This window comes from Leopardus geoffroyi, chromosome D3 (assembly GCF_018350155.1).
Source record: "Leopardus geoffroyi isolate Oge1 chromosome D3, O.geoffroyi_Oge1_pat1.0, whole genome shotgun sequence".
NCBI lineage: Eukaryota > Metazoa > Chordata > Mammalia > Carnivora > Felidae > Leopardus > Leopardus geoffroyi.
In genome coordinates this window covers 16,693,781-16,718,380 of record NC_059339.1, presented here as the reverse complement: position 1 = coordinate 16,718,380, position 24,600 = coordinate 16,693,781, and the positions used below count along the sequence as shown (strand labels likewise).

The 24,600-nt window shown below is 45.9% G+C and overlaps 1 long non-coding RNA gene across 1 annotated transcript; it reads right to left on the bottom strand.

Annotated features, from left to right (window-relative positions):
- Positions 1 to 9,818: 9,818 nt before the first annotated feature.
- On the bottom strand, positions 9,819 to 23,851 carry LOC123587999. The gene is made up of 3 exons (XR_006707647.1): positions 23,750 to 23,851; positions 21,087 to 22,788; positions 9,819 to 10,319 (listed from the first exon to the last, which is right to left on the bottom strand). It is a non-coding gene; the product is annotated as an uncharacterized LOC123587999 (long non-coding RNA).
- Positions 23,852 to 24,600: the final 749 nt, after the last annotated feature.

The window sequence follows — 24,600 nt, the reverse complement described above, 5'->3', positions numbered from 1 at the left end:
TTCATTATACTGCGTGTGATGGATGGTTGTCTCCCTGCCTGGCTCTCCTGGTAGGTTATTAATTTCAGGCATCTCTTGCCATTGGTTAGGAAGCCTGATAACAGCGCCACCATCCATGTAGTCCCCATGCTAACAAAGTAGGGATCAGTCTTTCTCGTTGTCTCCCTCTCCTTCATCCTTGCATCCAGTCAACCACTAACTAACTGGGTTTTACCTTAGAAACGTCTCATCTTCTCCATCCCTGCTTTGGTCATGGCCACTACCCTTTCTCCCCTGGACTATTGCAGTAGCCTCCAGGCTGATCTCTTTCTTTACAGCTTCACTGCCTCCGGTCTCTTCTCCACATAGCAGCCAGGGTGACCCTTCTGAAGTGCAACTCTGACTATACCACCACTCCACTTTGCCACCCTTCAATGGCTTCCTGTTCCCTTAGGTTAAAACACTTATCCTCGGGGCGCCTGGGTGGCGCAGTCGGTTAAGCGTCCGACTTCAGCCAGGTCACGATCTCACGGTCCGTGAGTTCGAGCCCCGCGTCAGGCTCTGGGCTGATGGCTCATGATGGCTCAGAGCCTGGAGCCTGTTTCCGATTCTGTGTCTCCCTCTCTCTCTCTCTGACCCTCCCCCGTTCATGCTCTGTCTCTCTCTGTCCCAAAAGTAAATAAACGTTGAAAAAAAAAATTAAAAAAAAAAAAAACAACACTTATCCTCACTCCACCATCCTGAAGGATACGATCACTGCCCATCTCCACTATTTTCACAAAGGTACCTCAATTCAGCGTCTGAGCTAGCTTTCTTTCTGTTTCTATCTGTTTCTGTGTTTATTTCCAAACTCGGGGCCTTTGCCCATGCTGTTCCCTCTGCCAGGAGTGCTCTTTCCACTCCCCATCTCCCTAACTTCTAAATAGCCCGGGGGCTCCGTGCCAGCAGAGACCATATACATCTTGCTTACTCCTGTATGTATCAACACCAAACACAGCGCTTAATCAGTATTTCTTAAACAAAGTGATTTTTGTTCTTTAAATTTCAACACAACTTTTACTCTCTACCATGCAATATAATGTCATATTTCTGTTTTCATCTGACAGCTTCCTGCACTCCATAGCTATAGCTTAAACTGTAGCCAGGCAATTGCCACACCCCTATGTCTGCATTTCTCATGACAGGCAGCACAGTAACAAATACTAATTGTTCTAAAAAAATTTTTTTTCACCTTGAAGATTTTTATTATTATTTTGCTGTTGTTCTTCTTCTAATGACAAAAAAATATATGCCTGTCGTAAAAACTTCAGACAGAAATAAGTTAGAAGTCCCCCATGGGCCCACCCTATAGAGCTATTGTTTGATTTAAATGGCACCTATAACCTTGTTTCTATTTGTAGCCTTTGCAGGGGAGGAAGAGAAGGGAGCCTGGCCTGCCCATGGTCAGTTCCTCCCCTTAATTTCTAGCCCCCATCTGCTCCCCCCGTTATGCACATGGCATTGTTCCTGCCATTACCTGTGTTGAAGTTGGCAGACATTGGTACAAATGGCTATGGTGGAGAGGTCTATTTAAACCTCACCCGTGAGGGGCGCCTGGGTGGCTCAGTCGGTTAAGTGTCCGACTTCGGCTCAGGTCATGATCTCATGGTCCGTGAGTTCAAGCCCCACATCCGGCTCTGTGCTGACAGCTCAGAGCCTGGAGCCTGCTTCGGATTCTGTGTCTCCCTCTCTCTCTGACCCTCCCCCATCATGCTCTGTCTCTCTGTCTCAAAAATAAATAAATAAACATTAAAAACATTAAAAAATAAATAAATAAACCTCACCTGTGAGGGTGCCTGAGTGGCTCAGTTGGTTGAGCTACTGACTTCAGCTCAGGTCATGATCTTGCGGTTTGTGGGTTCGAGCCCCACCCCAGGCCCTGACCGTGCGTGGATCCTACTTTGGATTCTCTGTCTCCCTCTCTCTCTCCCCTCCCCCTGCAAAGTAAATAAACATAAAAAAAAATTAAAAATAAGTAAAATAAACCTCACCTGTGATTGAGGCCATTCTCCCACTTCAGTCAGACTCTAGGTCTCTATTCACGTTTGTGAACATTGAATGAACTTGAACCTTGTTGCAAAGTGGTGAAATTAAAACACTTGATAAAATTCCTGGTCTTACTGAACCCAGGTTCATATCTTGCCTTCATCACTTCCTGTGTCACACTCCAGCTGCCTGGCTTTCTGTTCCTTGAACAAGCCAACTTCATCCAACCTCAGGGCCTTTGCAATTGCTGTACCCTCTGCCAGGAACCCTCTTCCCTAGCTGTCACAGGGTATGCCTCCCCTTAAATATCAGCCTTCCAGGAGAGGCCTTGCCCGGTCACTTTCTTTAAAGGAATCCCTTTGTCTTTATCACAAGTATCTTTCTTTTTTTTTTTTTTTTTAAGAAAGATTTTAAGCTTTTTTTTCCCTTAAGGTTTATTTATTTTTGAGATGGTGAGGAGGGGCAGAAAGAGGGGGAGACACAGAATCCAAAGCAGGCTCCAGGTTCTGAGCTGTCAGCACAGAACCCGATGCAGGGCTCGAACTCAGGAGCCGTGAGATCACGATGTGAACTGAAGTTAGACACTTAACTGACTGAGCCACCCAGGCGCCCCTTAAGCTTTCTTTTTAAGTTTATTTATTTATTTTGAGAGAGACAGAGAGAGCGCAAGTGAGGGAGGGGCAGAGAGAGAGAGAGGGAGAATCCCTAGTGGACTCCACAGGGTCAGTGCAGAATCCAATGACAGGCTCTGAAGCTGTGAGATCATGACCTCAGTCAAAATCAAGAGTCACACGTTTAACAGACTGAGCCACCCAGGCGCTCAAAAATTTTTTTAAGTTTATTTATTTAGGTAATGTCTAACCCAACATGGGGCTTGAACTCATAACCCGAGATTAAGAGTCTCACACTCTTCTGGCTGAGTCAGCAGGTGCCCTTCAAGTATCATTTTTCTAATAGCACAAATCATAATCTGTTTATTTAGTTTGGTTTGTTCTTCATCTCTTCCATTAGAGTGTAAGTTCTATGAAGGCATTTAATTTGTCTCTTGTTGTTGTATACCCAACACTTTGCACTGTTCTTTGGGGCCTGAATGCTAAACCCAACATTTTCTTGGTCCTTCTGTGTGCTAAGCACTCTTCTGAGCATTTCACAGGAAAGTTCATTCTATTCTAAAAAAAAAAAAAAAAATCTTGGGGCACCCGTGGTTCATCTGGTTGAGCGTCCAGCTTCAGCTCAGGTCATGATCTTGGGGTTCGTGAGTTCGAGCCCTGCATCGGGCTCTGCACTAACAGTGTAGAGCCTGCTTGGAATTCATATTCTCTCTCTCTCTCTCTCTCTCTCTCTCTCTCTCTCTCTCCCGTTCTCTCTCTCTCTCTCAAAATAAATACATTTTTAAAAAATTTTAAAAATCTCTTTAGTTTTTATAGGTTCTCTTTGGTTTTCATAGGTACCATTATTAGCCTCCTTTACCAGAGGAGGAATTGAGTCATTAGAAGGTCCAGTAACATGTGTCCAAGGACAGGTAACTAGAAAGTGGCTGAGGGTGGACTGCAGGCTAAGCAGGGCCAGAATCCTACTACTGTCTTAATATGAGTTATCAAGGGGGACCACAAGGAGAGTAATAGGGTGGATCTAAGGAGCAGGTGTTCTTTGGGGCCTTTTACAAAGGAATTCTCCTCCACTTATTCAAATGTCACCATTTGCTGCTGGGCACTAAGGACTCTAGATAGAAGGCCTTAGTTCAAACAAACAAAGGCTTAGCATTGACAATGGAGGTGAAAACAGCATCCAGATTAGAGGATGATCAGCTTCCGCCCACCATTAGTCGGCTGATAAGAGGGGCCTCTAACGTCCTGGGAGACTACACCTCCCGGTCAGCTGGGATTCTCTTCCACGCCCATTTTCTTCACCCAAGAAGGGATGTAACAGATGCTTCCATCTGAGAAAGCATTGGAAAACAGTCACTTCCTCTGCAAAGTCTTCTGATTCCTCAGGCTAAGCCAGGTGCCTCTTTCACGTTCCCACAGGCCCCTGGGCTCATCATTCTGCTAGATGGTACCCTCCTCTCTGCTTTCCCTGACTGTGAACTCCCTAAGGGCAGAGACTGGCTTCTTCTTTGCTGTGTCTCTTACCCCTACCTCTTGCCCAATTCACTCCTGCTCATTTCTCAGATTTCATCTTAAAGGTCACCTCCTCCAAGAAGCCTTCCCTGGCAACCCCCACAATCCCTGTAGATAACTTTTCTCCTGGCAGTGATTGCTTGTTTGCTTATCTAGGTCACCCCGCCCACTACCCAGGGGTTCCCACACCTCTGCATCTAAGAGTCACCTGGGGAGCTTGTAAGATGCAGATTCCCAGGCTCCAACCACAGAGAGTGATTCCAGAGACTGGAGTAGGGCCTGAGAATCTGCACTGTTACTGCTCACACGGTGATTCTGGTATGAGGGGCATCAGAGGAAGGGTGCAATAAACAATTATATGCTTGCGGGCAGGAACCATCATCTCTGTGAACCCCCAAAAGCAAGTCTGTGCCTGGCACATAGGAAGTGTTCATACATGATTGTTGAATGAATGCTTGAATGAATGAATGGCTGCCTACCTTATAATAGGTTCTCCAAATACAGCAACTTGAGTTTGGCCTTGAAATAGCCACATGGAGGTCAGAGGTTTATTCTCTCCTGGAATGGAGGTAGGAGAGTGCTGAGGTTCTGTGCCCTGAGTGCTAAATTGGAAACTAAAGATTCTACTTCCTGCCTTACAACGTGAGCAGCTTATTTAGTCCCTTTAAGCCTCAATGTCTTCATCTGTAGAACAGAGATGATAATAATAATTCCAGCATCATTGGGCTTTGGAGAAATGAAATGAGGCAAAGCTTTTAGCACAGTGCCTGGCCCTGGGTCAGTGTCCCAAAACTTCTGGATCCTATTATCATCGTTGTTGTTGTTGTTGTTATCATTACAACTATTAACATCAGAGCTAGAAGGGACCTCAGATCCTCAAATTCAGGAGCTTCCTATTCAGGGCTTCATGGATCTATCCTCTCCTAGGGAATCTATAATGGGGGTTTAGGAGGGTGTTCTATGAACATCCAGAAATAGAGTACAAAATTGTGTGTGTCTGTTCATTTTCCTAAGGAAAAGAACTCTAGCTTTCAAGTTGAAGATGGGGAAACTGAGACCAGAGAGAGAAGGGGACTTGCTCCAAGTTTCTTTATCCATTCATTCATTCATCCATCCATCCATCCCTCCATTTGTTCATTCATTCCTCATCTCTTCAAACAAGCCTTGAATATTTTCCAAGGGCCTACTATGTGCCAGGATCCAGAAGCAAACCAAACACAGTCTCTATTCCTTAACCCCTACCTCTCACCCCAAGGCATCTTCTTCTCAACTGTTAAAGGCTTAGGGCTCGTATTCTGATTCCTTTGCTAACACAATGCCCTAGGAGTAAGTTAGGCTCTTCGATTAAGTCTAAGTTCTTGCCCCAGTTTGAATGCCCTACTTTACTCAAAGCCTTTGTTTCCCTTTTCTGAACCTCATTATCCCAACCTGTAGAAAGAGGCTAAAAACTCCTGCTGTCCAGAGTAGTTGTGAGAAATAAATAGACTTGGAAGTGTTTTATAAACTGCAAAGTGCTGTGCCAATATTAGATATTTTTGGCTGGAGAGAGAGGAAATAGAAATCAATAAACAATTAAGAACTGCACAATCTCCTCCCTCTTTTTTCTAATAAAAAATATTCAGTAGTAGGAGCTCTCACCCAATCTGATCACATGAGAAGTTGCTACATTTATTGAGAAAGTCCATTGAAACAGGAAATGATCAAAATAATACAACTCTTAAATATTCTATCTTAATGTAAAAACCTATTGTTATATATTCATTCACCAATCTTTTGATGTAGGGCCAAAGCCTTGTCTTTTTTTTTTTAATTTTTTTTAATCTTTATTTATTTTTGAGAGAGTGTGAGCAGGGGAGGAGCAAAGAGAGAGGGAGACACAGAATCTGAAGCAGGCTCCAGGCCCTGAGCTGTCAGCACAGAGCCCGACGCGGGGCTCGAACTCACGGACTGTGAGATCATGACCCGAGCTGAAGTCAGATGCTCAACCGACTGAGCCACCCAGGCACCCCCAGAGCCTTGTCTTTGAGCCCGATAGGATATGAGCCAGCTGGTTAGAGTTTCCCCACATCCTTCTTACGTGAACCACTCCCCTGAGTTCTAGTTTGGGCTTTTTGTTGTTGTTGTCATCAGAGTTTTAATTATTTATTTTGAGAGAGAGAGACAGAGGAAGAGAGAGAATCCCAAGCAGGCTCCATGCTGTCAGCACAGAGCCCGACTTGGGACTCAGGGCTTGATCTCTCTTATGAACCGTGAGATCATGACCTGAGCGGAAATCAAGTCGGGTGCTTGACCAACTGAGCCACCCAGGTGCCCCCTAGTTTGGGCTTCTTAAAAGTTGATGTAGCTCTGAAGGCCCCAGCTGTCCAGAATTTTAGAACTCCACCCCTATTCCCATTCCCATCCCCATCCAATAATCTTTCATTGTCTAGGTCACACCTGACCCAACTAACTGTCCCCACAACCAGTGGCCCATGACAAAAGTTTATTTTTTGCTTATACGATAAGATCATAGCTGGGGTCACGCTGGGGCTTTGCTTCTTTCTTTTCTTTCTTATTGATTTTGTTTTTTAGAGAGGTTTTAGATTCACAGCAATTATTAGCAAAAGATACAAGGATTGCTCATATTCTCCCTGCCCCCCTTTCCATGCATAGCCTCCTCCACTATCAACATCCCCCACCAGCGTAGTACATTTCTTCCAACTGATGAAACTACACTGACACATCATCATCACACAAGGTCCATAGTTTACATTAGGCTTCATTCTTAGTATAGGCATTCTATGCGTTCGGACAATTGTATAAAGACATGTACCAACTAACTTGTAAAGAATCTTTCCAGAGCATTCTATTGTGTTTATAGAAACATCAGTTTTCTTCTCCCACTTCTCTGTTATCAATTTGTCACATACAATTACGTGATTTAATAACAGGAGTAAATTGAAGCACCAACCCAGCTGACTCTTGGTAAGCACACAGTCACATCATTAAGTCGGGAGGAGGAGTTAGTGGGTGGTCACACCAGAAATGGGTCCTCCAGCTGCTGTGGGCATTGCATGGTTCTGGGTTTTGCGGTAGGCAAGATGAGTGTTGTTTAATCAGGTGAACTAGTCTCAGGGAGTTCTTAATCCAGTGAGTTAGTTAATCCAGAAAGCTTCTACTATACTACCTCGTAGAACAAAAAGTCATTCTCTCAGTAATCTGCAAGACCAAACTAGATTCTCTCCTTCCTTCTGCTTCTTTAGATCCTTTTTTTTTTTTTTTGCACCTTTAAAATGGGTGAAAGTTTTTTTAAGAGTTAATTAAGAATATACAGTCACATATGCCAAGTGCTAGATGAACTGTATTAGACTTCAAATTCTTTGAATCGAGCCTATTGTAATAGGACAGGCTGGACGTGACACAACATGCCTAAGTGGGATAATGACAGTGGAGAAATCCTGGGATTAGGCAGCGGTTCTCAAAGTGCGCTGCAGAACCAGCAGCCGCAGTATCAACCTGGGAACTTGCTAGAAATGCAAATTCTCAAGCTCCACCCCAGACCTGCTGCGTCACAAATTTAGGGGTGGGGCCCAGCAATCTGTGTTTGAACAAGCCCTCTAGGGGATTATGGTGCACCCTCAAATGAACAGATGTTTCACATCCCAGGTTTATCATTTAGAGGCTGTGTGATCTCAGACAAGTCACTGCACCTCTCTGAACCTGTTTCCTCTCTGGAAAATAAGAATAATAACAAACCTACCTTACAAGGATTATGAAGATGAAGGGAGATAATATATGTAAAATGCACAATACAGTGTCTGTCACACCGCAGGGACCCAATAAGTGTTAGGGATAGTTGATATTATTATTAGAAACTCACAACTGGCAGCTCTAATTAGGGCTAAGAGCAAATGAGAGAAAAGGGAAAAGATGTGCGACATTTTAAAATATTTCTGAGCAGGGGCGCCTGGGTGGATCATTCAGTTAGGCGTCTGACTCGTGATTCCGGCTCAGGTCATGATCTCCGGGTTCGTGGGATCAACTATGGCATTAGGCTCTGTGCCGATAGTTCAGAGCCTGCTTGGAATTGTCTCTCCCTCTCTCTCTGCCCCTACCATGCTTGCTCTCTCTGTCTCTCTCAAAATAAATAAATAAACTTTTAAAAAATAAAATATTTCTGAGCAGCTACACAATAGCAAGCACTTTGACCTCATTATGTTCTTTCGTCTTCTGAATAAACATGAAGTAGGTTTAATTATACTTTCCCCACTACACAGATGTGGAGACTGAGGCTTGGCGAGGCTGAATGACAGCTAAGAAGAAGAGCTGGAAGCTGACCATATCCATGGGCCCCATGTGTCCCAACACACCCTGAGTCCCAAACAGACGCAGGCAGATTGGCGGCTCCCAGTGCCAGCCCGCCCTCCAAACCACCTGCCTTTCAGAGTCTGGCTGTTCTCCTCCCTCCCCACCCCCCCAACCCCCGCCACCTAGTGCAGAAGAAGACGTGAATTTCCTGCAGGAGTCATGGCAGGATTGCTTTCTAGGTGCCCTAGAAGTCAGGCCTTTCAACTAATCTCTGAGGCATCAGAATTCCTGGTTCTATACCCTGGCCCATTTCTGCTGCTTCGGACACTCCCTTAGCTTCCACCAACACCAGCATGATCCAATTTTGGACCTCTGACCAGAATTTAAAAATGCATTAAATCATTAGTCCATCAGATACTCTACCTGCTATGTGCCAGGCACTGAGAACACAGAGATGAGCAAAACAGACTGGACCCTACTGCAGAGAACCGGAGTATTCACATGAATGACACACAGAAGCAGACAAATCCTATACAGTAGGGGCAGCACGGGCCTGAGAATACAACCTGACTCTGTGAGGGCTCAGAAGAGGCACCTGATCCAGTTCAGGAGTGGGAGGAAATCCTGGAAGTCTTCCCGAGGAGGTGACCTCTGAGTTGACAGATGTTTGCCTTAGTGTTTCATCAATTTCTCATTTTATAGATGGAGAAATGAGTGTAGAGAGAATTATTTAGCGCATTCATTCGTTAAAGCAGGAAAATATTTCCCCAGTATCTACATTTCCCCAGTATCCGGCCCTGAGCCTGAAGATAAAGAGGCGAATGAGGAAAGAGCCACCCTAGAAGCAAGGGCACAGAGAGGCCCCAAACACTCAGGGGACATCACCCACTCAAAGCACATTAGCGTCTTTGGAGGATTTTATACTCGTTTTATTTTATTTGTATTTTATCATTCAAAAGTCAGGTTATTACAGTATGCTTTACATAGAGTAAAATTCTCCCTTTTCAGTATGGAGTCCCATGAGTTTGGACACATACATACAGTGCTGGGACCACTATCATGATGGAGAAAGACAACGCCGTTTGCACCTCCTGCTCACTCAACTTCCTGAGTGAAGCTCACCTCCAGATTCACTGCGGAATCTGGGGCCGGTCCTCCCCTCCCTGAACCCTCAGTCTTACCGTCTGTAAAATAGGGACCATCATGTCTCTCTCACCGGGATGATGTGAGGATGCCCCGCACACAGTAAGCACTCAATAAACACCAGCTGTTACTGGGATGTCCCGCTTCTTCCCGGTTCTAGCTCTTTCAAGCCCTCCCTCACCCTCTGAGTCTCTGTCTCTCTCCCTAACACACACACACACACACACACACACACACACACACAAAGACATTTTTTGAAGCCTCTTGTTTCTCAGAGAGGTTTTATTTATAGGCCGCGCCTCATTGTGAATGTGAAAAGGAGAAAGCCCAGGCCCTCCGTAGACCTTTCATGTGTAAATCAGCCCGGGCCAGGAGCACCGAGGTCACCAGGAGGAGGATTTCACTCTTAATTACTCCTGGAGAAAGCGGGCGGGAGCGAGGCCCGGCGCAGACTCCACCCACGTCGGAGGGAGGCCTCGCCGGGAGCCCCGCGCCTGCCCGGCCTGGGCCCCTAGCTCCGCGGGCTGGGGAGCTGCGGCTCGTCCGGGCCCGGGTCGGGCCGCGGCCGGGGCCGGGGCGGGCGCTTCGTGGGCTCGGCCTTGATTTCCGCTGAACCCGGGCCACCGCAGAGGCGCAGGTGCCTCCGGGGAGCAGGGCCCCAAGTGCGTTTCTTTGACGCCAAAGCGTTTGGACGTGGAAGGAGGGCAAACGGCTTGGCGGAGTGGGAGGTAGGGAGCGATGGTCTGCGAAAGGGCCAGGGGAGGCCTTAAATTAAAAAAAAAAAAAAAAAAAAAAAAAAAAATTTTGTTTTTTTTGTTTTAAAGGTCTTTTATTCATTCTTTTCCCGTGTAGAAATAACATGCTCTAGAAAAAAAGTATGGACGTATTCTCACTGGGCCCTGAACGTTGTTTACCTTAGAGAACGAATTTGGAGATGAGGACAGGGACATTAGTAACCTTTTTTATAACACCCTTCTTTATTTTTGACTTGTTACAACGACTGTGTGTTGCCTTTGGTAATTAAAAAAGATACTTTCCATAATGCCTGTGATACCGTTTTCTGACGAGAAAAGAAATTCATATTCAGTGTAAAACACTGAGAAAACGAAGTATAAAAACCAACCCATGATCGCACCCAAAGAAAGTCACTTTTCATATTGAGGCATAAGACCTTTGATGATTTATTTCTTTCGTCATATTTTTGTGTGTTTGTTTTGCACGCTTCTACTGTGCAAACACTTTTGGGCACAACTTTTTTGCTGTTTGTTCCATTTGGGCGCAACTTAACATGTTGACTTTTTTTCCATTTGTCTTTTCATGTATCTTATATATTTATGTTACTGGATGGCAATATCTTGACATTTAAAAATACACAAACCCTTGGGCCCCAGCAATTCCACATCTAAAATATTCTACAGCGGTGGGAACAGGTAAATAGTATAAACAAATACATTCATTGTAGCAGTGTTTATAGACGCATAAGGTAGCAACAATCTTGACGTTCATCATCAACCTTGATGGTTGATTAATTAAATAATCATGTAACATTACAGTAGAATGTTTTATAGTCATTATAAGAATATCATACATGTAAAGATATCCCCAGATGTATACTGCATTGAATAACAAAGCAAGTTTCAGAATAATTTATACTGTGAATCTCGCTCTCTGATACATTTATATATACATATATGTATGATCTCTCTATATAAGTGGATAATGATATCTAAGTGTATATGCACAGAAAATTTCTGGAAGAACACATGAATCTGGTAACAGTTACTTTGGGGGAAGGAATAAAGGGTAAAGAGGGGTCAAGAACTTTTACTTTTCACCTTATACCTTTGTGTACTGATTGAATTTTTCTCTTAATGTGAGCATACAATTGTAATTTTAAAAAAATAATAAAAATGGGGGCTAGTTATATATAATTCTAGTAGATGTTTATTAAGGAAAATACAGTGTTCACTAAATAAACACAAAGTTCATTAAAGAAATACAGCATTGATTAAAGAAAACACAATCCCCTATACCATCCAAAGAGAAACACTGTTAACATTTTGGTTTATTTCCTTCTACTTTTATTTCTAAATATATTTTGTTAACTTTAAAAAAATATACTAATGGAAAATATACACAAACGATGCATTTGTAGAAGAGTTAGAAAATGAATACCACTCAGACCCTGCTATTCAGAAATAACCACTGTTTACATTTTTTAGTGTATCAACTTTGCTCCCCTGCAGCATTTTCTTTGGGGAGTTGATTTTGTTTTTGCTTTTTTTACGCCATTCCTTCTGTATATGTAAATTTGTGTTTTTCTTTAATTCATTCTCACATTTTTATATGCTTTTCCATGTTATTATTATTCACAGATATGATTTTAATAGTTACAAAATATCCCAGCAATAAACAAAAAACCCTTCACTCAGACATTCCCCTCTTAATGACTGCTGAGTTGTTTCCAAGTTTTTGTGATTATAAACAACTCAGATGAACACTTTATACTTACACTTTTTCCTCTATGTCAAATAATGTCCTCCCATCTGAGCACTGGAGTTACTAGGCTAAAGGGTAGGTCTATTTTTCAGACTTTCTTTTTTAGGATTTTATTTTATGTAGTCTTTATACCCGACATGGGGCTCGAACTCACAACTCTGAGATCAAGCAATGCATGCTCTACTGACTGAGCCAGTCAAGCTCTCCTATTTCTCAGGCTCTTAACCAGCATTGTTCAGTTGTTTCTCCAGTGTATGGTGGACAGAGGCATTCTGGAGGAGAAGAAAAGATGGGAAGGGGAGGGTTCACCTTGGTAATATTGGGTGGGAACCCCTGGAATTTATATCTCTGCCTGTCTGCTGCAGCTTTCCCCTTTCTTCTCTTTTTCTTAAAAAAATTTTGTGTAATGTTTAGTTATTTTTGAGAGAGAGAGCGTGAGCAGGGAAGGAGCAGAGAGAGAAGGAGACACAGAATCTGAAGCAGGCTCCAGTCTCTGAGCTGTCAGCACAGAGCCCGACATGGAGCTAGAACCCATGAACTGTGAGATCATGACCTGAGCCAAAGTTGGACGTTTACTGACTGAGCCACCCAGGCACCCCTCCCCTTTCTTTCTCTCCTAACATGGCACCAACTAGGACCAATTGCCAAGTACACATTTTGTGCTTCGCACTTTACATGCATTATCTCATTTACTTCTCACAAGAACCCTAAAGGTGGGTGGTCTCATCATCACCACTTTACAGATGAAGAAACTGAGGCTTAAAGAGGTAACTATATTTCCCAATGTCACATAGCTGGTAAGTGGCATGGCTGAAATTTGAACCAAGCCATCTGATTCCCTTTGCATAAATTTATAGACTGATCAAACTCTCATTTTATAGATAGAAAAACTGAAGCAAAAAAGGGGATGTGAGTTGCCCAGAGGAGTAGCCTAGCTCAAATTGCTGGACTTTTTCCCACTATGCTCCATTGTCTGCTCACAGGGCGCTAATCCAGGGAGTGGGGACTGAAGGCGCTCCAAAATTCTTTGTATTAGAAAATCTTCCTGTGGGGATTCTGGGTTCCAACAAGATTCAGAGTCTCTCAGAACCACAGCTCCAGCTGTGTGTCTCCCCTCCAGGGCTGGGTGCTGCCTGTCCATCATTTAAAAAAAAAAAAAAAAAAAAAAAAAACGGAAACAGCAGTTAAGCACCCACATGCCCAGGCAGGGAGGAAATCGGGCAGCCCCAGTGCATGTTCAGCCATGGCCATTCCATGGTTTGGAGTATGAAGTATTAAGATGAATAGAAAAGAGATGAGTGAAGAGGAGACAGAAAGTGCTCAAAGAAGGAGTGCATTCTGAGAGAAGACTGCGAAAAGAGACAGGGGAGAAGGAGATGATGTCTGGAAGAAATGAATTGGAATCAGCTGATCCCCTCAGGTAAGAGAAAAATAAATACCCTAGTCTCTGAGTTCCCAGTTCAAAGAATTGTAGGGAATCTGGCCTAGAAGTTGTAGCCACTGCATTTTACAGACGAGCCTCTGTGGCAGAGAGAGAGAGAGAGAGAGAGAGAGAGAGAGAGAGAGAGAGAGACTCTCCACAGGCCACAGAGCTGGCAAGCCTGGAATTCTGCCATTCCTCTGACCTCTCCTTCTGTCACATTGTCCCATCATCCCTTGGCTGAAGGTCAGAGCCCCAGGAGGTGAAGATCTAGATCTGTCTTCCTTGCTCAGGGCTGGGCTGTGCTCCCTGCTTGTGTGGATCCAGATGCTCTGATGCCAAGGATGGAGGGGCAACTAATGGAATGGAAAATTCCAGGAAGACCAGGACAGTAGGTATCCATCCATCCATCCATCCATCCATCCATCCAACTGTCCATCCATTCATTCATGCATTCATATACCCATTAATTTAGCTATTCATTTGCCAGTCCTTCTCTTCATCCATCCATCTGTCCATCCTTCTGTCCATCCATGGGATATCCATGGATATCCATCATCCATGTTAACAGTAACCAATAATCACAGCAGCATTCTGGTTAAGACTGAATTCTGGAATCAGACTCTCTGAATCTTGGCTCCACCACATATAAATTGTGTGACCTTAGGCAAATCACCTAGCCTCTGTGTGTCTTAGTTTCCTCATCTGTAAAGTGCAGATAACAATATTATATCCGCCTCATAGGGTTGTAGTAAGCGTTAAATGAATTAATCCATTTAAAGTATTTAGAACTGGTTCATAGCACCACTTATTATTATTCAAGGATGTGCTAAATGAGATCCTGAGTTTGAATAAGGTGCTGTGGAATACAGGGGCGAAAGCCAACAGTGTGGTTTGGTGGCCAACTCAGGGCAAGCTGAGGCTCCTGTTCCTCGATTCACTGTTTTCAGGGTCCTTGTTTGGAGTCCAGTGAAGAGAGGAGGGAAAGTAGACTCCCTTGGCTGTGGTTTGGGGAGCTGTGGAACAGATGCTGTGTGCACTGCCCTGGTCCCCATGCATTTTCCTAGCTGCTGGAGATGTGGGTAGCTGAGAGCTCACCGCTGAGTCCCCGTATGTGGCTTGCCCATAATTGAAGGAGGGAGCTATCGCACCGAGGTCATTTTGCCTTCTCAGGACAGCTCTTATCTTTGACACAGGTATAAATACTCAGCTCCCTTAGGTCGGCTCGAGCCAACTCTGATGGACCATCTTCGCTTCAGAGCCTCCACTGGGGTGACTGAAACCTCCACTGAGACCACATTATGGCCTCTACCTATTCCTGTTTCCTTCCCTTCCATTCCACAGGTGTCGACCCAAGAGCACCTCCTAATACAGTTCTGCATGCTAATCTCCATCTCTGAGTCTGTTTCCTGGGAACCTGGCCTATTAGATAAAGGATACAACATCACTTAAAGGCTGTTCACCCTGCGCTGATAACACTCTCTGGGAGTAGGTACTATTTATTACTCCCATTTGCAGATGGGGAAATTGAGGCACACAAAAGTGAGAGGATGTGCCCAAAGTCACACAGCTGGTACATGGCAGAACCAGGATTCAAATCCAGCAGCCAGGAGCTGGAGTGTATGCACTTGGCTACTATACCACACTGCCTAATGAGGTTCTGACCAAGCACAGGAATTCAGCGCGGGGTAGGGTGGGTGGGGGTGTGAGGGTGTGAAGGGGGGATGCATGTACCTGTGGGGTCACTGGGAGTGTGATTGCATGGGTGCATGGTTAGCACGTGCTCTGCCACCACGAGGGTGACCGAGCAAGGCATGTGGGGGTGTATGTCCACATGGAGTCCCCTGTTCAGGTTCCCACAGGACACCTCTGCTGGGTTTCTCCTCTTTCCTGCTGGTACACAGGAGGAATGAGCGTGTGCATGTGGCAGCAGTGGGGGTGGGGGTGCAGGATTTGGATTCAAAAGCCAAATTGCCATTTCCTTATTCCCACCATGGCTCTCAAGAGTAGGTAAGGTCTAGACTATTGGGACATCAGGCTCTCTGTGGAGTAGAGTTGATAAGTGGGACAGGGAAGTCAGAGAATGATGTGTTTTGCATCAAAGGAAGCAACCCCAGCCTTTGGTCCTGCCTGGCCTCCAGGGAGGGTGGTATCTTTTACCTCAGTGGGGGCCACTTAGTAATGAGTGGGGAAAGGCTGTGGAGTAAAACTGTTGGGTTTGAATCTCAGCTTTGCCTTTTAACTGTGTGACATCAGCAGCTTCCCTACCCTCTCTGATCCTCTACATCCTCTCCTGTAAAATGAGAGTTTAATAACAGTAACTACTTCATAGGGTTTATCGTAAGGCTGACCACATGCTTGAAATAAAGCTGAGCCCATAGTAAACCTTCAATAAATGCTTGTTTCATATTATTTTGAACGCACACTAGGACAGGAAAGGGCAGAGGAAAGTGCTTTTCCAGAGGAAAGTGCTTATGTCAAGTCGCTATGTTAGCTAACCTTGTGAAGCCAGTACTGTCACGCCCATTTTATAGATAAGGAAACCGAGGCTCAGCAAATGAAGTGACTTGCCCCAGAGCACACAGCAAATGAGCGACAAAACCAGATTTCAAATGTTGATCTCACTCAACTCCAGTGTTCTTCCTACCACACCACAGCTGCCTTCTTGTACGGCCTAGAAGCTTCTGGGCTGCGACAGCTTGTCCTGTAAACTCTGCTCAACACAGAAATTTTGCTGCTTACATGCTTTTCTCTCATGTTGCCTGCTCACAAGAGAATATGTAGGGATTTGCAGGTGGTCAGATTTTATGAAAAAAATAGACATTTCTCTTTGTGCAGAAAGAAATACAGGTGAGACGGTTGAGACAGTCGAGGGGGAGCTCTTAGAGGAAAATGGGAGGTTCAAAAGGCAATTAATGCTTCTGTCTGAAACTGTAAACAGATAGTTACCGGCTCTGACACCACCAGCATGCAGACAAAAGGCAGACAGAAACAGCGCACCACAAGGAAGCTGGGATAGACTACGCCCAGAGTGGAAATTAAATGTTTTCCTGAAAGCAGAAAGGAAAACCATGGTTAAAGCCAAGCCATGACTCTAAGTCTGTGACTCCATGACAGTATAAGTTTAGTGAGTTAAAGGCCCATAATTTGTACCTAGGTGTTGTGAATCTTAAAGTCTTACTCGACATTCTCTCTTGACCTAAGTTTGTAAAACGAAAGTAATAATTAGAAGTGAGTCTTCAACATACACTGTCATTTTAATTATATATATATATATATATATATATATATATATAGAGAGAGAGAGAGAGAGAGAGAGAGAGAGAATCATTGGCATATTTAGTCAAAACTTTGGTTGTAAGCAATAGAGAATTCGAACAAATGCAAATGAACAAAAATTATTATTAGTGGCTCACAACTGGATCTAGGCATTCCAAGAGTTCAGTTGGCATCCTTGCCATGTCTTGGCTCTGCCTTCTTCTGTGGCTTTGTTCTCAGGCACACATGCTCCTCCCCAGGGTGACAAGATGGCCCTCAGAAGCTCCAGGCTTGCTTTCTTCTCCTGGTGGAAAAGAGATTGCCTGTCTCCAGCTAAAAATCTCAGGGTTCCCTCTGATTGGCTGTCATTGGGTCACATGCCCCATTTTTCATCCAATCCTTTAGTCAGACTGGATCACAGAGGTGAAATAAGTGCCACCCAAGGTACAGAGACTGATACTGGTGGAAAGAGATTTCCCCAGGGAAGCTGGGGTGCTTTTTCCAGAAGACAACACATGTTCACCATCTGGTAGTTCCTGCCTCTCTGTTAACCATGCTTAAGGAGAAGCTGTCATCAGGAATAATAATAATAATAATGAATAATAATAATAGCTAGCTCTTATTGAGCACTCACAATGTGCCAGGTATTACGCTAAATGCTTTATAGGCATTATTGTATTCATTCCTCACATTATCATACTTAATATTCATATTTATTCCTTATCATCATCTAACTTCCCCAATGGGCAAATTGATGCTTAGAGTATCTAAGAAACTGGCCCAAGTTCATAGAGATCGTAAGGAGTGCAACAGGCCGTCCTTTTCCCAATCCTGAGCTCTTAGCCTCTCTGGGAACTACATTTAGAGCTGGTCTGTCTCTCAGAATTGCCAGCTTCCTCCAAAGAGGAAGCTCTGAGCCTTCTAAAGGGCTACCTTGAAGAGGCTACCTGGTGTGGGATGGCAGATAGCATCCTGACGCTCCCTGAGAGTCATTCGTGGTTCTCAGAGGGCTTGTCCTGGAGCAGCGCAGTGGACCTAGTGCCATGGATACTGAGAGGTTTGACAACAAGAGAAGTCTGATCCAAAGATCATTGTGAGTTTAAGAGCTTGGATTCCTTGGTCCACTTGCCCTCCCACCCACCAGGAGTAGTGGAGAAAGAATGTGCCGTGGAGGGATTGTGTTAGGTTTGAGCTTCTGTTTGGCCACTAACCGGTTGCATGCATCCTCGAATAAACTCCATTAATCTCTCTAAGCCTTGGTTTCTGAATCCGTAGAATGATCATAATAACATCTTCCTCAGAGGGTTGTGAGGATTACATTACATGAGAAGTAATGCCTGCCTGTCATCCCACCGGTGTCCCATGAAGTTTGTTCCCTCTGCATTATTTCCCTTCCCATCCCAGAGATGTAGCAAGGGGCACAGCAAGGAGAGAAAGGAAGGCACCTTCCACCTCTCCTGGCCAGCCTGCTGGGCTCCTCCTCCTCTCTTCCTCCTGGGTTTGAATCCCAGCTCAGCTGTCCTCTTCCTAGCTTTGTGACCTTGGGTAAGTCCCCCTCGCTCCCCTCCGCTGGAGAACAAACCTCCCTCATGAAAACCGCCTCTGCAAATTTGCCCGGCACACCGGTTGTTTATTCTCTGAGTCTGAAATGGTGAGAGGGACAGCACTGGGTGGTTTAGGCTGCGTTGGGCAGGGCCTGAGATGTCTGGTCAGCAGAGGGGCCCTCTCAACTCCACTTCCCATCTCCTGAATAATTCATGACAAACAAAATGGCTGGCCCAGACTCTGGCCCTCCCTCCTCCCGGCTGGGGAAGGGAGAAAAGTTTCTAATTACAGGTCAGCTGCCTGGCTCCCTCGGGCCCCTGGGCACTGCACACAGGGGGTATTTATGGGAAGAGAGGGAGGGAAGGGGCTTGGTCCCAGGCCCTTTCCAGAAGGAACTCAACTCCTTTTGAAATTGCAGCCTGGGCCTGCTAAGGCGCAGGGTTAGACTGAGGGGGGAAGAAAAAAAAGTTAGAATCAGCAGGAAGAGACAACCCTGCTGAGGGGTCAGAGTGATGTGTCCAGAAAAATGGCAGGTCAAGGAGGGGCTCTGGGGAAGAGCTGACAAGGGGAACACATTTGCCCAAGTCCCATGGAGAGTACAGCCAAGCTGGGCTTCATAAGGAGGGCATCTTAGGGGTGCCTGGGTGGCTCAGTCAGTTAAGCATCTGACTCTTGATTTCAGTTCAGGTCATGATCTCATGGTTCCTGAGATTGAGCCTCATGTAGGCTCCACGCTGACAGCGAGGAACCTGCTTGTAATTCTTTCTCTCTCTCTCTCTCTCTCTGCCCCTCGCCCTACTCTCTCTCTCTCTCTCTGTTTCTTCTCTCTCTCAAAATAAATAAATAAACATTAAAAGAAAAAAAAAAAAAAAGGAGGACATCCTGACTCCAAAACCATAGAGCTACCTTCCAGTTTCCTGACCTGTAAAATGGGGAGAAACACAGAACCTACTTTACAGAGTGGTTGGTGAATTACATGAGTAGATGTGAGGTGCTTAGAATACTGCCTGGCACATAAACCCCCCCAAATCTATAACAGTAGTATGGTTGTTCTTTTTTTTTTTTAAAAAATTTTTTTTTAACATTTATTTATTTTTGAGACAGAGAGAGACAGAGCATGAACGGGGGAGGGGCAGAGAGAGGGAGACACAGAATCCGAAACAGGCTCCAGGCTCTGAGCTGTCAGCACAGAGCCCGACACGGGGCTCGAACTCACAAATTGTGAGATCATGACCTGAGCCGAAGTCGGCCGCTTAACCGACTGAGCCACCCAGGCGCCCCTGTTCTTTTCTACATCATGCTGCCTCCAAGGGAAGTCAGTAAAGGATGAGAGTGACAGAAAGAGAAAGTTCAGGAACATTGTGAGAGAAATCAAAAATTACTCGTTAGGGAGTTTAACACAGTGATTGAGGGTAAGCGCCCCACACATTTTCAATTAACTAAAAAGAGTAAGGACCCCAGGACTAGGCTGCCCTTGTTCAGTCCCAACTCTGGCTCTTTATGGCTGTGTGATGTTGGGCAAGTTGCTGTACCTCTCTGAGCCTCTGGATTCACCATCTGTAATAAATGGTAGCCATTGCCATTGGTGGAGAGCAGCGAACAAAATGGATAAAGTCCCAGTCCTCATGGAGCTTACAGCTAGAAAGTTGTGCTAATCGAAAGCATTTATTGAATGCCTACTGTGTGCAGATCTTGTGCCTACCACATCACAGAACTCGCAGTATACTAGAAAAGCCAGACTAATCTAGAACATATTCCTGTGTGTCTGCTGTGTACAGGTCCTGTGTACTCTGCAGACATTCTCTCCACTCAACTTCACAGCATTCACCCTCATTTTATATACGAAGAAGCTGAAGCTCAAAGGGGTCAGGAACAGAGAAGGGATTTGAAACCTCAAGGGGGGAATCATTCAACAGCATGGATAAATCTCCAAACTGCATGTTAAAGGAAAAAAAGCCAGACACGAAAGAATACACATTGTATGATTTCATTTACATGAAATTCTAGAAAAATGCAAACTAACCTATAGTGACAGAAAGCAGATCAGTGGTTGCCTGGGAACGGGGCTGGGGGGTGGGAGGGGTGGGGTGGGAAGGCAGGCATTGACTGCAAAGGGCACACAGGAACTTTTTGGGGAGATAGAAATGTTTTACATTTGACAGTAGTAGTAGTTACACGGGTGTAATCATTTGTCAGTGCTCACTGAACTGGACGCTTAAAATGGGTGCATTTTATGCATGTAAATTCTATCTCAAGGAGTCTGATTTTTTAAAAAGAAGAGGGGAAAACTGCACCAGACTTCGGAGCCCCGCAACCCTTCTTATACTATTTGAGTGTCTGATTTCAAGTTCATTTGTGGGCAGAAACTGTATCAGTTTCAAGGACTAGCAAAATGCTTCTCAAACCCACTAGTTCAGATCAACAATTATACCTTGGGCACCTTCCTTGTGCTGGGTGCTAAGGTCACAGAGCAATCAGCCTAGCGGAGACAACAGAAGAAAATGGGCAAATAGGCCCAATACAGCACAGTATATGTTCTGATGGGGCAAGTTAGACATCAACGGTGCACCCGCTGGGCCGTAGTAATGGATACTGCACCAAGCCTAGGACTTGGGGTGGTGAAGATCCCAAGCTCTGGAATCGAATGCCTGGGTTCAAATCCCCACTCTGCTTTTTGCTAGCTGTGTGACCTTGGGTGACCGCCTTCACATACCCCACTTCAGTTACCGCCTCTGGAAACTAGGGTGCACCCTGAAACTCCACCCTGAAGGGCTGTGAGAGAATAAAGGAAGGCAGGAGACGTCTCCTACCTGACACTGTGCGCAGCAAATGTCCAAGAATTGATAGCTGTTCCTATCCTGAAGAATAGGGAACTGGAAGGCACAGAGAGAGATGGGGGGGGGGGGGGAAGACTCCCTATCCAATCTGGGGGTGGGAGAGGGGTCAGGGATGCTTTCCCAGAGAGGTGATGCTTGAGAAGGAATTGGCCACTCTAAGTGGCCATAGGAGCAGGAGAGAGTGGGAACCTCTTGGAGCAAATGCTCAATAAATATTTGCTCAATAAACAAAAAATAAAATAAAGACTGTGCAAGTCTTGCCTGTAACCAGGGGGATAGAAAAGCCTGCCAGGGCAGACTGGGGGGTCCTCAGGAAGCCAGAGCTGGATGGCTGGCCCCACTGGCAGGCTGCAGACTTTTCTGGAATACAGGACCCTCCTAGGCCTGGCCCCACACCACCCTGCGCCCTGCCCTGTGTTCCAGAAGGGATGTGGACACCCCCGGACCTCAGACCTGGAGCCCGCAGGAGGGTGAACCGGTGGGGTGGGGTGGCGGGGCGGGGGTCCTCCTGGGCTTTCTCCCCCTAACGAGAACGGCCAAGTCCCTGCGAGGCGCCTCCCGCGCCCCCGTTGTCCGAGCCACAAAGGGCCCGGATCAATGGAAGGCGGGAGCGGCCGAGGGGCCTCCTCTTTGTGCGGCTGTCTCAGGCCTGTTTGCACCGCCGTCTCCGCGCCCCCATTGATCAGGCATGTGGAAAGATTCCGCCTCCCGGGCTCCCTTTGTGGCCGCGTTGCCAGGCTGCGCCCGGCGTGACTGCACCGCGCTGGGCGCTCCCGCCTGCGGTGGGCACCGGGCTGCGAGACGGGGCGGGGTCCCCGAGAGGGCAGGCTTGCCAGATTTGGCAAATAAAAACACAGGACGCCCGATTAAATTCGCATTTCTGATAAACAACGAGTCAAAGCTAAACAAACAAACACACAAACAAATAAACGTCCTAGCGTAAGTACGTCCCAAATATCGAATGGGTCATACTTATACTAGAAAAAAGTATTTATTTATTCGTCTGAAATTCAGGTTTCACTAGGCGTCCGTCTTGTATGTTATCTGGAGCCTATGAGAGGGGGACACCGAGTAAAACCGCACTGCCCAGCACTTAACGAGGATACGTCTCCCACCTTCAGTCGCTGGGGTTTGTCTTGTTTGCTTTTGCTTTTTGGCCATATCATCGGAACCCCTAAACTGCTAGTTAGTATTTTCCCTTAAATGAATTAATTTTTTTTTAACTTCCATGATTTAACGGATGCATAGGTGACGTACATTAATTCGAACAAATATTAAGGGTACCTCCGGGTGCATTTTTCCCTATACAGACACCCATGTGACTGCACCCAGATCAGGATATAATGAATTCCCATCACCCGAGGAGGTTCCCTCTATTTGCTTCCTGTCAAGACCGTCCCCTGTTGGCAGCCACTATTCTGACTTCCCTCACCATAGATTAGTTTTAGTTGTTCTTGAACTTCATATACATGGAGGCATAAACTCCCTGGAGTCTGGCTTCTTTTACTCCACATCGAGGTTGTGACATTGGTCCATGTTGTGGTGTGGCTTGGATGAGTAGCTTGTTCCCTTTCATTGCTGGCTGAGGAGTTTTCCATTCTTTGGTTGCACCCCGGTTTGATGGCCCCATGCTCTCTCACTGATGGATGTCTCAGCCGTTTCCAGTTTGGGGCTACTATGAATTAAAGGTGCAGTGATCAGACTTGTACTAGTCATTGTCCGGATTTAAATATATTTAACCTAAGCAATACTATTTGTGAATTCATAGGCCTGGCATGCTGGTTTTATTTTTTCCCTCTGTACATTCAATAGATTACTATGCCACATATTTATGTGAGCATTTTTATACCACCCCAGCTCACCTCCTGCACTGCCAATGGCCACATGCCAAAAAGCAGAATAAAGGTTAAGAGAACAGGTCGGCTCAGGGTGGATCCTGGGCAAGTGAGTTAGCTCCTTTGAGCCTTGGTTTCTTCATCTGTGAAATGGGGGTGATAATGCTAATTACCCCACAGGACAGTTGAAAGGCAAACTGGGATAATGCCGTAGAAAAGGTCTGAACACAGGGCTGGCGTATAGTGGATGCTCTACATTAGAGCCTCTATCAAGCTCTGGACTGATGCCTGCCCTCATTCCATCCTATTTCATTCCATTGAGGCAGGTACTATTATTATCAGCCTATTTTACAGTTGAAGAAACCAAGGCTCTGGGAGACAAAGTCCCTTGCTCCTGTTGGCATAGTTAGCAAGCGACAAAGCCACCACCCAGTGTGATTTCCATAGCTGGGGAGGCAAGAAAGATCCCGGAAAGATGAGGCTCAGTGCCTAGAAAAGAGAGCGGGCTATGAGGAGAGGCTGGGTACCATCTCCTTCCTGCCTCCGTGTCCTCCAATAGCACCCAAACTGAAGACAAGCAGGTGGCTGTGGGACCCCATTTCTCTTTGAAAAATGGAGAGAGCTGGGTTGGACATTTCTAGGAGAGGCCAAGCCTCCCAGCCACTGGGCAGGTGGGAGGACAGGCAGGGCGAGTCTGACGGGGTAGGGGGGCGGGCAGAGGAAGCAGGAAGCAGGAGGAGAAACCCAGCCCTCTCGCAGAACTGCAGCCACAGCCGCTGGGCAGAGCCCGGCATCAGCTACCTGCCATCTGAAGGGCACGGGAACTGCTGATCTCAGGCGATTAGCATAACAATCCCCAATCCAGCGTCCTCGGGGCCCAAAGCTGGGTCTGCACAATCCCATTTCAAGCCAGCTCTTTCTTTAGCTGGCTAATTACGGGGGGCGGGGGGGGGTGGGACAAGAGCTTCTTAAAGGGGCCCCTACACCCAGGATCAAGGCTGGGGCTAGGAGCAGGGAAAGGTCCCAACAATACTTCAGCTCTGGCAAAGTATGGGTGCCACCACCGTGCGCCATAGGGGAAATGACTGTCCTCACTGGAGATTTCAAAGGGCTTCCTGTTTCAACCATTCTTGACCCCATTAGTGCACAACTGTAGGATATATTCTGTACACAGCTGTATCCTGGTGCTTGGCACAAAGTAGGTGCTCTAATAAGTCACGAGCACAGAGCCTGTGGGTACAGAACTCAAGATTCTACCTACTGGGCTAAGGAGGCCCCATGCTGTGTACTAATGGAGGCCACTGAGACAGCCTCATCTTTGCAGGTCCCTGAGGGTGTTCCTTCTGCCCATTCCCCCCCCTCAGGGTCTTGAACCCCTCCTTGCCCCTCCAGCCTCCAGGCAACAGAAGTTAAAGAAGGCACAGAAGTTAGAATGGGCAGAGCACAGAGACAGAGCTGGATTTGATCCTAACTCTGCTGCTTATCCCCTGTGTAATCTTAGGCAAGTCTCTTAACCTATGAGGCTCAGTTTTCTCATCCATAAAATGGGGACATTCAAAATGTGCTTTAAACATTGCTATACACATTCACTAAAATACCATATGGGAGTGTCTGTCACATGGTTGGAGTTCAGAAAATGGGAGTCCATTCTC